Source organism: Oncorhynchus masou, unplaced genomic scaffold (assembly GCF_036934945.1).
Source record: "Oncorhynchus masou masou isolate Uvic2021 unplaced genomic scaffold, UVic_Omas_1.1 unplaced_scaffold_690, whole genome shotgun sequence".
Classification (NCBI taxonomy): domain Eukaryota; kingdom Metazoa; phylum Chordata; class Actinopteri; order Salmoniformes; family Salmonidae; genus Oncorhynchus; species Oncorhynchus masou.
The window spans coordinates 364,176-379,484 of NW_027013354.1; the positions used below are offsets into that span (position 1 = coordinate 364,176).

The 15,309-nt window shown below is 36.7% G+C and overlaps 1 pseudogene; it reads right to left on the reverse strand.

Moving 5' to 3' along the window:
- The window catches only part of LOC135536971 (ubiquitin carboxyl-terminal hydrolase 7-like), a 104,958-nt pseudogene that overhangs the window by 72,764 nt on the left and 16,885 nt on the right, over positions 1-15,309 (reverse strand).

Sequence of the window (15,309 nt, forward strand, 5' to 3'; positions counted from 1 at the left end):
GTGTTTAACATGACATGTAGCATATTGAGAGTGTTTATATAGTGTTGAATATGACATGTAGTCTATTGAGAGTGTTTATATAGTGTTGAATATGACATGTAGTCTATTGAGAGTGTTTATATAGTGTTGAATATGACATGTAGTCTATTGAGAGTGTTTATATAGTGTTGAATATGACATGTAGTCTATTGAGAGTGTTTATATAGTGTTGAATATGACATGTAGTCTATTGAGAGTGTTTATATAGTGTTTAACATGACATGTAGTCTATTGAGAGTGTTTATATGCTGTTTAATATGACATGTAGTCTATTGAGAGTGTTTATATGCTGTTTAATATGACATGTAGCCTATTGAGAGTGTTTATATAGTGTTGAATATGACATGTAGCCTATAGAGAGCGTTTATATAGTGTTGAATATGACATGTAGCCTATTGAGAGTGTTTATATAGTGTTGAATATGACATGTAGTCTATTGAGAGTGTTTATATAGTGTTGAATATGACATGTAGCCTATTGAGAGTGTTTATATAGTGTTGAATATGACATGTAGCCTATTGAGAGTGTTTATATAGTGTTGAATATGACATGTAGTCTATTGAGAGTGTTTATATAGTGTTGAATATGACATGTAGCCTATTGAGAGTGTTTATATAGTGTTGAATATGACATGTAGCCTATTGAGAGTGTTTATATAGTGTTGAATATGACATGTAGCCTATTGAGAGTGTTTATATAGTGTTGAATATGACATGTACTCTATTGAGAGTGTTTATATAGTGTTGAATATGACATGTAGTCTATTGAGAGTGTTTATATAGTGTTGAATATGACATGTAGCCTATTGAGAGTGTTTATATAGTGTTGAATATGACATGTAGTCTATTGAGAGTGTTTATATAGTGTTGAATATGACATGTAGTCTATTGAGAGTGTTTATATAGTGTTGAATATGACATGTAGCCTATTGAGAGTGTTTATATGCTGTTTAATATGACATGTAGCCTATTGAGAGTGTTTATATAGTGTTGAATATGACATGTAGCCTATTGAGAGTGTTTATATAGTGTTGAATATGACATGTAGCCTATTGAGAGTGTTTATATAGTGTTTAACATGACATGTAGCCTATTGAGAGTGTTTAATATGACATGTAGTCTATTGAGAGTGTTTATATAGTGTTGAATATGACATGTAGTCTATTGAGAGTGTTTATATAGTGTTGAATATGACATGTAGCCTATTGAGAGTGTTTATATAGTGTTGAATATGACATGTAGTCTATTGAGAGTGTTTATATAGTGTTGAATATGACATGTAGTCTATTGAGAGTGTTTATATAGTGTTGAATATGACATGTAGTCTATTGAGAGTGTTTATATAGTGTTGAATATGACATGTAGTCTATTGAGAGTGTTTATATAGTGTTGAATATGACATGTAGTCTATTGAGAGTGTTTATATAGTGTTGAATATGACATGTAGTCTATTGAGAGTGTTTATATAGTGTTGAATATGACATGTAGTCTATTGAGAGTGTTTATATAGTGTTGAATATGACATGTAGTCTATTGAGAGTGTTTATATAGTGTTGAATATGACATGTAGTCTATTGAGAGTGTTTATATAGTGTTGAATATGACATGTAGTCTATTGAGAGTGTTTATATAGTGTTGAATATGACATGTGGCCTATTGAGAGTGTTTATATAGTGTTGAATATGACATGTGGCCTATAGAGAGTGTTTATATAGTGTTGAATATGACATGTAGTCTATTGAGAGTGTTTATATAGTGTTGAATATGACATGTAGCCTATAGAGAGTGTTTATATAGTGTTGAATATGACATGTAGCCTATAGAGAGTGTTTATATAGTGTTGAATATGACATGTAGTCTATTGAGAGTGTTTATATAGTGTTGAATATGACATGTAGCCTATAGAGAGTGTTTATATAGTGTTGAATATGACATGTAGCCTATAGAGAGTGTTTATATAGTGTTGAATATGACATGTAGTCTATTGAGAGTGTTTATATAGTGTTGAATATGACATGTAGTCTATTGAGAGTGTTTATATAGTGTTGAATATGACATGTAGTCTATTGAGAGTGTTTATATAGTGTTTAATATGACATGTAGCCTATTGAGAGTGTTTAATATGACATGTAGCCTATTGAGAGTGTTTAATATGACATGTAGTCTATTGAGAGTGTTTATATAGTGTTGAATATGACATGTAGTCTATTGAGAGTGTTTATATAGTGTTGAATATGACATGTAGCCTATTGAGAGTGTTTATATAGTGTTGAATATGACATGTAGTCTATTGAGAGTGTTTATATAGTGTTGAATATGACATGTAGCCTATTGAGACATGTGTTTAGTGTTTATAGTGTTGAATATGACATGTAGTCTATTGAGAGTGTTTATATAGTGTTGAATATGACATGTAGTCTATAGTGTTTAACATGACATGTAGTCTATTGAGAGTGTTTATATAGTGTTGAATATGACATGTAGTCTATTGAGAGTGTTTATATAGTGTTGAATATGACATGTAGCCTATTGAGAGTGTTTATATAGTGTTGAATATGACATGTAGCCTATTGAGAGTGTTTATATAGTGTTGAATATGACATGTAGCCTATTGAGAGTGTTTATATAGTGTTGAATATGACATGTAGTCTATTGAGAGTGTTTATATAGTGTTGAATATGACATGTAGTCTATTGAGAGTGTTTATATAGTGTTGAATATGACATGTAGTCTATTGAGAGTGTTTATATAGTGTTGAATATGACATGTAGTCTATTGAGAGTGTTTATATAGTGTTGAATATGACATGTAGTCTATTGAGAGTGTTTATATAGTGTTGAATATGACATGTAGTCTATTGAGAGTGTTTATATAGTGTTGAATATGACATGTAGTCTATTGAGAGTGTTTATATAGTGTTGAATATGACATGTAGCCTATTGAGAGTGTTTATATAGTGTTGAATATGACATGTAGCCTATTGAGAGTGTTTATATAGTGTTGAATATGACATGTAGCCTATTGAGAGTGTTTATATAGTGTTGAATATGACATGTAGCCTATTGAGAGTGTTTATATAGTGTTGAATATGACATGTAGTCTATTGAGAGTGTTTATATAGTGTTGAATATGACATGTAGTCTATTGAGAGTGTTTATATAGTGTTGAATATGACATGTAGCCTATTGAGAGTGTTTATATAGTGTTGAATATGACATGTAGTCTATTGAGAGTGTTTATATAGTGTTGAATATGACATGTAGTCTATTGAGAGTGTTTATATAGTGTTGAATATGACATGTAGCCTATTGAGAGTGTTTATATAGTGTTGAATATGACATGTAGCCTATTGAGAGTGTTTATATAGTGTTGAATATGACATGTAGCCTATTGAGAGTGTTTATATAGTGTTGAATATGACATGTAGCCTATTGAGAGTGTTTATATAGTGTTGAATATGACATGTAGCCTATTGAGAGTGTTTATATAGTGTTGAATATGACATGTAGCCTATTGAGAGTGTTTATATAGTGTTGAATATGACATGTAGCCTATTGAGAGTGTTTATATAGTGTTGAATATGACATGTAGTCTATTGAGAGTGTTTATATAGTGTTGAATATGACATGTAGTCTATTGAGAGTGTTTATATAGTGTTGAATATGACATGTAGTCTATTGAGAGTGTTTATATAGTGTTGAACATGACATGTAGCCTATTGAGAGTGTTTATATAGTGTTGAATATGACATGTAGCCTATTGAGAGTGTTTATATAGTGTTGAATATGACATGTAGTCTATTGAGAGTGTTTATATAGTGTTGAATATGACATGTAGCCTATTGAGAGTGTTTATATAGTGTTGAATATGACATGTAGTCTATTGAGAGTGTTTATATAGTGTTGAATATGACATGTAGCCTATTGAGAGTGTTTATATAGTGTTGAATATGACATGTAGCCTATTGAGAGTGTTTATATAGTGTTGAATATGACATGTAGCCTATTGAGAGTGTTTATATAGTGTTGAATATGACATGTAGTCTATTGAGAGTGTTTATATAGTGTTTAACATGACATGTAGCCTATTGAGAGTGTTTATATAGTGTTGAATATGACATGTAGCCTATTGAGAGTGTTTATATAGTGTTTAATATGACATGTAGTCTATTGAGAGTGTTTATATAGTGTTGAATATGACATGTAGTCTATTGAGAGTGTTTATATAGTGTTGAATATGACATGTAGTCTATTGAGAGTGTTTATATAGTGTTGAATATGACATGTAGCCTATTGAGAGTGTTTATATAGTGTTGAATATGACATGTAGTCTATTGAGAGTGTTTATATAGTGTTGAATATGACATGTAGCCTATTGAGAGTGTTTATATAGTGTTGAATATGACATGTAGCCTATTGAGAGTGTTTATATAGTGTTGAATATGACATGTAGCCTATTGAGAGTGTTTATATAGTGTTGAATATGACATGTAGCCTATTGAGAGTGTTTATATAGTGTTGAATATGACATGTAGTCTATTGAGAGTGTTTATATAGTGTTGAATATGACATGTAGTCTATTGAGAGTGTTTATATAGTGTTGAATATGACATGTAGTCTATTGAGAGTGTTTATATAGTGTTGAATATGACATGTAGTCTATTGAGAGTGTTTATATAGTGTTGAACATGACATGTAGCCTATTGAGAGTGTTTATATAGTGTTGAATATGACATGTAGCCTATTGAGAGTGTTTATATAGTGTTGAATATGACATGTAGTCTATTGAGAGTGTTTATATAGTGTTGAATATGACATGTAGCCTATTGAGAGTGTTTATATAGTGTTGAATATGACATGTAGCCTATTGAGAGTGTTTATATAGTGTTGAATATGACATGTAGTCTATTGAGAGTGTTTATATAGTGTTGAATATGACATGTAGTCTATTGAGAGTGTTTATATAGTGTTGAATATGACATGTAGCCTATTGAGAGTGTTTATATAGTGTTGAATATGACATGTAGTCTATTGAGAGTGTTTATATAGTGTTGAATATGACATGTAGCCTATTGAGAGTGTTTATATAGTGTTGAATATGACATGTAGCCTATTGAGAGTGTTTATATAGTGTTTAATATGACATGTAGCCTATTGAGAGTGTTTATATAGTGTTGAATATGACATGTAGTCTATTGAGAGTGTTTATATAGTGTTTAACATGACATGTAGCCTATTGAGAGTGTTTATATAGTGTTGAATATGACATGTAGTCTATTGAGAGTGTTTATATAGTGTTTAATATGACATGTAGCCTATTGAGAGTGTTTATATAGTGTTGAATATGACATGTAGCCTATTGAGAGTGTTTATATAGTGTTTAATATGACATGTAGTCTATTGAGAGTGTTTATATAGTGTTGAATATGACATGTAGCCTATTGAGAGTGTTTATATAGTGTTGAATATGACATGTAGCCTATTGAGAGTGTTTATATAGTGTTGAATATGACATGTAGTCTATTGAGAGTGTTTATATAGTGTTTAACATGACATGTAGTCTATTGAGAGTGTTTATATGCTGTTTAACATGACATGTAGTCTATTGAGAGTGTTTACATGCTGTTTAACATGACATGTAGTCTATTGAGAGTGTTTATATGCTGTTTAACATGACATGTAGCCTATTGAGAGTGTTTATATAGTGTTGAATATGACATGTAGCCTATTGAGAGTGTTTATATAGTGTTGAATATGACATGTAGCCTATTGAGAGTGTTTAACATGACATGTAGCCTATTGAGAGTGTTTATATAGTGTTGAATATGACATGTAGTCTATTGAGAGTGTTTATATAGTGTTGAATATGACATGTAGTCTATTGAGAGTGTTTATATAGTGTTGAATATGACATGTAGTCTATTGAGAGTGTTTATATAGTGTTGAATATGACATGTAGTCTATTGAGAGTGTTTATATAGTGTTGAATATGACATGTAGTCTATTGAGAGTGTTTATATAGTGTTGAATATGACATGTAGTCTATTGAGAGTGTTTATATAGTGTTGAATATGACATGTAGCCTATTGAGAGTGTTTATATAGTGTTGAATATGACATGTAGCCTATTGAGAGTGTTTATATAGTGTTGAATATGACATGTAGTCTATTGAGAGTGTTTATATAGTGTTGAATATGACATGTAGCCTATTGAGAGTGTTTATATAGTGTTGAATATGACATGTAGCCTATTGAGAGTGTTTATATGCTGTTTAATATGACATGTAGCCTATTGAGAGTGTTTATATAGTGTTGAATATGACATGTAGCCTATTGAGAGTGTTTATATGCTGTTTAATATGACATGTAGCCTATTGAGAGTGTTTATATAGTGTTGAATATGACATGTAGCCTATTGAGAGTGTTTATATAGTGTTGAATATGACATGTAGCCTATTGAGAGTGTTTATATAGTGTTGAATATGACATGTAGCCTATTGAGAGTGTTTATATAGTGTTGAATATGACATGTAGTCTATTGAGAGTGTTGAATATGACATGTAGCCTATTGAGAGTGTTTATATAGTGTTGAATATGACATGTAGCCTATTGAGAGTGTTTATATAGTGTTGAATATGACATGTAGCCTATTGAGAGTGTTTAACATGACATGTAGCCTATTGAGAGTGTTTATATAGTGTTGAATATGACATGTAGCCTATTGAGAGTGTTTAATATGACATGTAGCCTATTGAGAGTGTTTATATAGTGTTGAATATGACATGTAGTCTATTGAGAGTGTTTAGTCTCTAATTCCATGTGTAATACGTGTATTTTCATCAACATTTATGATGAGTATTTCTGTAACTTGATGTGGCTCTCTGCAAAATCAATGCATGGTTTTAGAACTACTGAACGTAACACACTCCCTCACATGTAAAATGAGATTTTTTTGACATAAATATGCACTTTAATGAACAAAACACACATGTATTGTGTAACATGAAGTCCTATGAGTGTCATCTGATGAAGATCAAAGGTTAGTGATTCATTCTCTCTATTTGTTCTTTTTGTGACTCCTCTCTTTTGCTGAAAAAAAATGGCTGGATTTTTCTGAGACTTGGTGGTGACCTAACATAATAGTTTGTGGTGCTTTCGCTGTAAAGCATTTTTGAAAATCAGACACTGTGGCTGGATTAACGAGAATGTTATCTTTAAAACGGTGTAAGATACTTGTATGCTTGAGGAATTTTAATGAGATTTGTTATTTGGAATTTGGCGCCCTGCACTTTCACTGGCTGTTGGCGGGTCCCACGTATCTCAGAGAGGTTTTTAACTCGTCCAACGCTCTAACCACCTGCCTTACATTGCACTCCACGAGGAGCCTGCCTGTTACACGAATGCAGTAAGAAGCCAAGATAAGTTTAATGCTAGCTAGCAACTTATCTTATAAAAAACAATCAATCATAATCACTAGTTAACTACACAGGGTTGATGATATTACTCGTTTATCTAGCGTGTCCTGCGTTGCATATAATCGATGCGGTGCGCATTCGTGAAAAAGGGCCGTCGTTGCTCCAACGTGTAGCTAACCATAAACATCAATGCCTTTCTTAAAATCAACACACAGGTATATATTTTTAAACCTGCATATTTAGTTAATATTGCCTGCCAACATTAATTTCTTTTAACTAGGGAAATTGTGTCACTTCCCTTGCAACACAGTCATGGTATATGCAGCAGTCGTTGTGAACTAATTGCCCAGAATTGTACGTAATTATGACATAACATTGAAGGTGCAACAGGAATATTTAGACTTATGGATGCCATTTAATGTATTTTTTTTTTACATTTGTAATAATGACAATTACAACAATACTGATTGAACACTTATTTTGACTTAATATAAAACATAAATAAAATTTAGCCTCAAATAAATAAATAATGAAACATGATCAATTTGGTTTAAATAATGCAAAAACAAAGTGTTGGAGAAGAAAGTAAAAGTGCAATATGTGCCATATAAGAAAGCTAACGTTTCAGTTCCTTGCTCAGAACATGAGAACATGTTTATTTTACCTTTATTTAACTAGGCAAGTCAGTTAAGAACAAATTCTTATTTTCAATGACGACAAAGGAACAGTGGGTTCCTGGCTGTTCAGGGGCAGAACGACAGATTTGTACCTCGTCAGCTCGGGGATTTGAACTTGCAACCTTTCGGTTACTAGTCCAATGCTCTAACCACTTGGCTACCCTGCCGCCCCAAAGAATCGTGAAAACATCTTGGTTCTAACCCTGGTTCAAACCCAACCAAGTCAATAGATCTGACCCATTACTATAGTGAAAACATATTGGTTCTAACCCTGGTTCAAACCCAACCAAGTCAATAGATCTGACCAGCAGCATTTTAATCTTCCTATAGCGGATTGCCGAGAACCCGCATTTAACATTCATGAACCACGTCACGGACCGTCCCAAAACGACTTGCGCATCGACATCGTTAATCATTTGTTTACGCGACGTTCAGTCACGTTAGGTCATTGGCTAGCTAGTTAGTAACCTGGTAACTTTACATGATGTTCAGTCATGTTAGGTCATTGGCTAGCCAGTTAGTAACCTGGTAACTTTAGTCTATCCAGACATCTGGGGACTCAGACAGACAGGTAAAGCTTCTTCAGGAGATCAAGGATCATAGTAATGACAGACATCTTATCTTGCATGTCATCATCAAACCAGACTTTTTCTTAAAGAGACAGTGTGCCATTTTCAATGGAACGCTTATCAAATAGGAAAATTGTGCTTTTACACAACGCAGAAACTCTCTCATTTTCCACATATTATTTGTTAATTGCAATGGCATGTATTTTTCCATCAACTTTTTAAACTTTTATAATAAACTAATGTATTTACAATGTTACATATTAGTTTCTAGATCTCAACCTGAGGTTGAAAATAAGCTAGAATTCATATAGGCCCAAAATAGGCTGTATCTTAATCAATTTAAAGGTGCAATATGCAGAAATCGCTCCATCATTTCCTGGTGGTTAAAATTCAAACAGCTCGCCTAATTTCAGTTTGTGACCAAATCAAGCAATGTACAGTGTAGAGAATAATTGTACCATCTAAACCGCTGTGAAATCAGCTGGTATACAAAATCAGCTGGTATTCAGCTGGTATACAAAACCTAAAGACAAATAAACACAAACAAAACTTCAGATCTGGTCTGGTGCTCCTAAATTTTGTGTGGTGCAACAAACATTATTAAATTCAGAGCCATGAATACACACACACACTATTGAACGAACACACACACAGAACAACGACTCACCACTCTGCAGAGCTCCTGAACGTCGTGTTGCATGAAGCTGTCTAATGTCTCCCACCTACACAGAAAACAACACATTCACAATCTGTCAACTACTGTCACAATAGCACCATGTTTTAAACAAGACATTCACAGTCAACTACTGTCACAATGTAACCATGTTAAACACATTCACAGTCAACTACTGTCACAATGTAACCATGTTAAACACATTCACAGTCAACTACTGTCACAATGTAACCATGTTAAACACATTCACAGTCAACTACTGTCACAATGTAACCATGTTAAACACATTCAAAGTCAACCACTGTCACAATGTAACCATGTTATAAACAACACATCCAGTCAACTACTGTCACAATGTAACCATGTTATAAACAACACATTCACAGTCAACTACTGTCACAATGTAACCATGTTATAAACAACACATTCACAGTCAACTACTGTCACAATGTAACCATGTTATAAACACATTCACAGTCAACAACTGTCACAATGTAACCATGTTATAAACAACACATCCAGTCAACTACTGTCACAATGTAACCATGTTAAACACATTCACAGTCAACTACTGTCACAATGTAACCATGTTAAACACATTCACAGTCAACTACTGTCACAATGTAACCATGTTAAACACATTCACTGTCAACTACTGTCACAATGTAACCATGTTAAACACATTCACTGTCAACTACTGTCACAATGTAACCATGTTAAACAACACATTCACAGTCAACCACTGTCACAATGTAACCATGTTAAACACATTCACAGTCAACTACTGTCACAATGTCACCATGTTAAACACATTCAGTCAACTACTGTCACAATGTAACCATGTTAAACACATTCACAGTCAACTACTGTCACAATGTAATCATGTTAAACACATTCAAAGTCAACCACTGTCACAATGTAACCATGTTACAAACAACACATCCAGTCAACTACTGTCACAATGTAACCATGTTAAACACATTCACAGTCAACTACTGTCAATGTAACCATGTTAAACACATTCAAAGTCAACCACTGTCACAATGTAACCATGTTAAACACATTCAAAGTCAGCCACTGTCACAATGTAACCATGTTAAACACATCCAGTCAACTACTGTCACAATGTAACCATGTTAAACACATTCACAGTCAACTACTGTCACAATGTAACCATGTTAAACACATTCACAGTCAACCACTGTCACAATGTAACCATGTTAAAAACAACACATTCACAGTCAACTACTGTCACAATGTAACCATGGTAAACACATTCACAGTCAACCACTGTCACAATGTAACCATGTTACAAACAACACATCCAGTCACCTACTGTCACAATGTAACCGTGTTATAAATAACACATTCACAGTCAACTACTGTCACAATGTAACCATGTTAAACACATTCACAGTCAACTACTGTCACAATGTAACCATGTTAAACACATTCACAGTCAACTACTGTCACAACGTAACCATGTTATAAACAACACATTCACAGTCAACTACTGTCACAACGTAACCATGTTATAAACACATTCACAGTCAACTACTGTCACAACGTAACCATGTTAAACACATTCACAGTCAACCACTGTCACAATGTAACCATGTTAAACACATTCACAGTCAACTACTGTCACAATGTAACCATGTTATAAACAACACATTCACAGTCAACTACTGTCACAATGTAACCATGTTAAACACATTCACAGTCAACTACTGTCACAATGTAACCATGTTATAAACACATTCACAGTCAACTACTGTCACAATGTAACCATGTTATAAACACATTCACAGTCAACCACTGTCACAATGTAACCATGTTATACACATTCACAGTCAACTACTGTCACAATGTAACCATGTTAAACACATTCACAGTCAACTACTGTCACAATGTAACCATGTTAAACACATTCACAGTCAACTACTGTCACAATGTAACCATGTTATAAACACATTCACAGTCAACCACTGTCACAATGTAACCATGTTATACACATTCACAGTCAACTACTGTCACAATGTAACCATGTTATAAACACATTCACAGTCAACTACTGTCACAATGTAACCATGTTAAACACATTCACAGTCAACTACTGTCACAATGTAACCATGTTAAACACATTCACAGTCAACTACTGTCACAATGTAACCATGTTATAAACACATTCACAGTCAACTACTGTCACAATGTAACCATGTTAAACACATTCACAGTCAACTACTGTCACAATGTAACCATGTTATAAACACATACAGTCACCTACTGTCACAATGTAACCATGTTAAACACATTCACAGTCAACCACTGTCACAATGTAACCATGTTAAACACATTCACAGTCAACCACTGTCACAATGTAACCATGTTAAACACATTCACAGTCAACTACTGTCACAATGTAACCATGTTAAACACATTCACAGTCAACTACTGTCACAATGTAACCATGTTAAACACATTCACAGTCAACTACTGTCACAATGTAACCATGTTATAAACACATTCACAGTCAACCACTGTCACAATGTAACCATGTTATACACATTCACAGTCAACTACTGTCACAATGTCACCATGTTATAAACAACACATTCACAGTCAACTACTGTCACAATGTAACCATGTTAAACACATTCACAGTCAACTACTGTCACAATGTAACCATGTTAAACACATTCACAGTCAACCACTGTCACAATGTAACCATGTTATAAACACATTCACAGTCAACCACTGTCACAATGTAACCATGTTATACACATTCACAGTCAACTACTGTCACAATGTAACCATGTTATAAACACATTCACAGTCAACTACTGTCACAATGTAACCATGTTAAACACATTCACAGTCAACTACTGTCACAATGTAACCATGTTAAACACATTCACAGTCAACTACTGTCACAATGTAACCATGTTATAAACACATTCACAGTCAACTACTGTCACAATGTAACCATGTTAAACACATTCACAGTCAACTACTGTCACAATGTAACCATGTTATAAACAACACATTCACAGTCAACTACTGTCACAATGTAACCATGTTATAAACAACACATTCACAGTCAACTACTGTCACAATGTAACCATGTTAAACACATTCACAGTCAACCACTGTCACAATGTCACCATGTTATAAACAACTACTGTCACAATGTAACCATGTTATAAACACATTCACAGTCAACTACTGTCACAATGTAACCATGTTATAAACAACACATTCACAGTCAACTACTGTCACAATGTAACCATGTTATAAACAACACATTCACAGTCAACTACTGTCACAATGTAACCATGTTAAACACATTCTCAGTCAACCACTGTCACAATGTCACCATGTTTAATCACTGACCCATAACGGACCACGATGCAAAGCATCACTCAATCAGGACAATGTGACGTATCACCAGGGTCCTTCACTGTCGTCACTACTCAGAGCCCAACCGTAGCAAAACATTTAGCAACGGAAAATGAAAACAGGCGTTTCTCAGACATAATCAGGTAGTCCCTTCCAGTCTCATTAATCGATCAATCGATCGGTCATCTCATTTGTCCTGCAGCGTTGCTAGCTGAGGGGTCCTGGCGCCTACCCAAAGGACTTGGTGAGTTTCTTGGTGCCGACGGGCTTGTCGCTGTGTTGCAGCTCATAGAAAACCCTCTGTAGAGCCAGCGGAACGCTCTTAGACGAGTCGTCTCCCTCTGTAGGCATCATGTACACCGCCTGGTACAGGAGAGAGAGAGAGAAGGGGGTTAGACTCACTAACACTCTCTCTCTGTAGGCATCATGTACACCGCCTGGTACATGAGAGAGAGAGGGGGGGGGGGGGTTGACACACAACCACTCTCTGTAGGCAACATGAACACCGCCTGGTAGAGAGAGGGAGAGAGGGGGGGTTAGACACACAAACACACTCTCTCAAGAGTCATCTCACTGTATAGACATCATATACACCGCCTGGTAGGCACAGAGGAGAGTGGTGTTAAACACACTTGAGCGTAGTATGACAGAGCGGTAGTTAGTCGTCTCACTGACCCTCCGCAGCTGGTTGGTGAAGAACAGGGTCTGTAGGAGGCTGTTCATATAACATGTCGCTCCCTGGTTCTTCAGACCCACGTAGCCGGTGTGTTTCTTGGAGTCCCACCTGCACACACACAGGAGAGCAAGGGGTTAACCCAACTACACACAGGAGAGCAAGGGGTTAACCCAACTACACACAGGAGAGCAAGGGGTTAACCCAACTACACACACACACACACACACAGGAGAGCAAGGGGTTAACCCAACTACACACACACACCGGAGAGCAAGGGGTTAGCCCAACTACACACACACACAGGAGAGCAAGGGGTTAGCCCAACTACACACACACACACAGGACAGCAAGGGGTTAACCCAACTACACACACACACACACAGGAGAGCAAGGGGTTAACCCAACTACACACAGGAGAGCAAGGGGTTAACCCAACTACACACAGGAGAGCAAGGGGTTAACCCAACTACACACACACACACAGGAGAGCAAGGGGTTAACCCAACTACACACACACACAGGAGAGCAAGGGGTTAACCCAACTACACACACACACACAGGAGAGCAAGGGGTTAACCCAACTACACACACACACAGGAGAGCAAGGGGGTTAACCCAACTACACACACACACAGGAGAGCAAGGGGTTAACCCAACAACACACAGGAGAGCAAGGGGTTAACCCAACTACACACACACACACAGGAGAGCAAGGGGTTAACCCAACTACACACAGGAGAGCAAGGGGTTAACCCAACTACACACACACACACAGGAGAGCAAGGGGTTAACCCAACTACACACACACACAGGAGAGCAAGGGGTTAGCCCAACTACACACACACACACAGGACAGCAAGGGGTTAACCCAACTACACACACACACACACACAGGAGAGCAAGGGGTTAACCCAACAACACACACACACAGGAGAGCAAGGGGTTAACACAACTACACACACACACATACACACACACAGGAGAGCCCTGCTCTAAACCAGGGGTAGGTAACTCCAGGAAGAGGGTTGGACAGCCCTGCTCTAAACCAGGGGTAGGTAACTCCACGAAGAGGGTTGGACAGCCCTGCTCTAACCCAGGGGTGGGTAACTCCAGGAAGAGGGTTGGACAGCCCTGCTCTAACCCAGGGGTGGGTAACTCCAGGAAGAGGGTTGGACAGCCCTGCTCTAACCCAGGGGTGGGTAACACCAGGAAGAGGGTTGGACAGCCCTGCTCTAACCCAGGGGTGGGTAACTCCAGGAAGAGGGTTAGACAGCCCTGCTCTAACCCAGGGGTGGGTAACTCCAGGAAGAGGGTTGGACAGCCCTGCTCTAACCCAGGGGTGGGTAACTCCAGGAAGAGGGTTGGACAGCCCTGCTCTAACCCAGGGGTGGGTAACTCCAGGAAGAGAGTTGGACAGCCCTGCTCTAACCCAGGGGTGGGTAACTCCAGGAAGAGGGTTGGACAGCCCTGCTCTAACCCAGGGGTGGGTAACTCCAGGAAGAGGGTTGGACAGCCCTGCTCTAACCCAGGGGTGGGTAACTCCAGAGAGAGAGATAGCGGGAAAGAGGGAAGGTGAGAGAGAAGAGGGAAGGAGAGAGAGAGATAGCGGGAAGGAGAGAAGTGAGGAACCAAGACTCACGCCACTCCGTGAGGAGCGTCTGCCTGCACGTAGACTTCAAAGGAGACTTGATCATCCTCCACAAAGCCTCTCTCTGGATCAGTCACATCCTGAAAACACAGCGGAGGTCAATCATGTTGTCTGTCTATACACACAGCGGAGGTCAATCATGTTGTCTGTACGTCTATACACACAGCGGAGGTCATTATGTTGTCTATACACACAGCGGAGGTCAATCATGTTGTC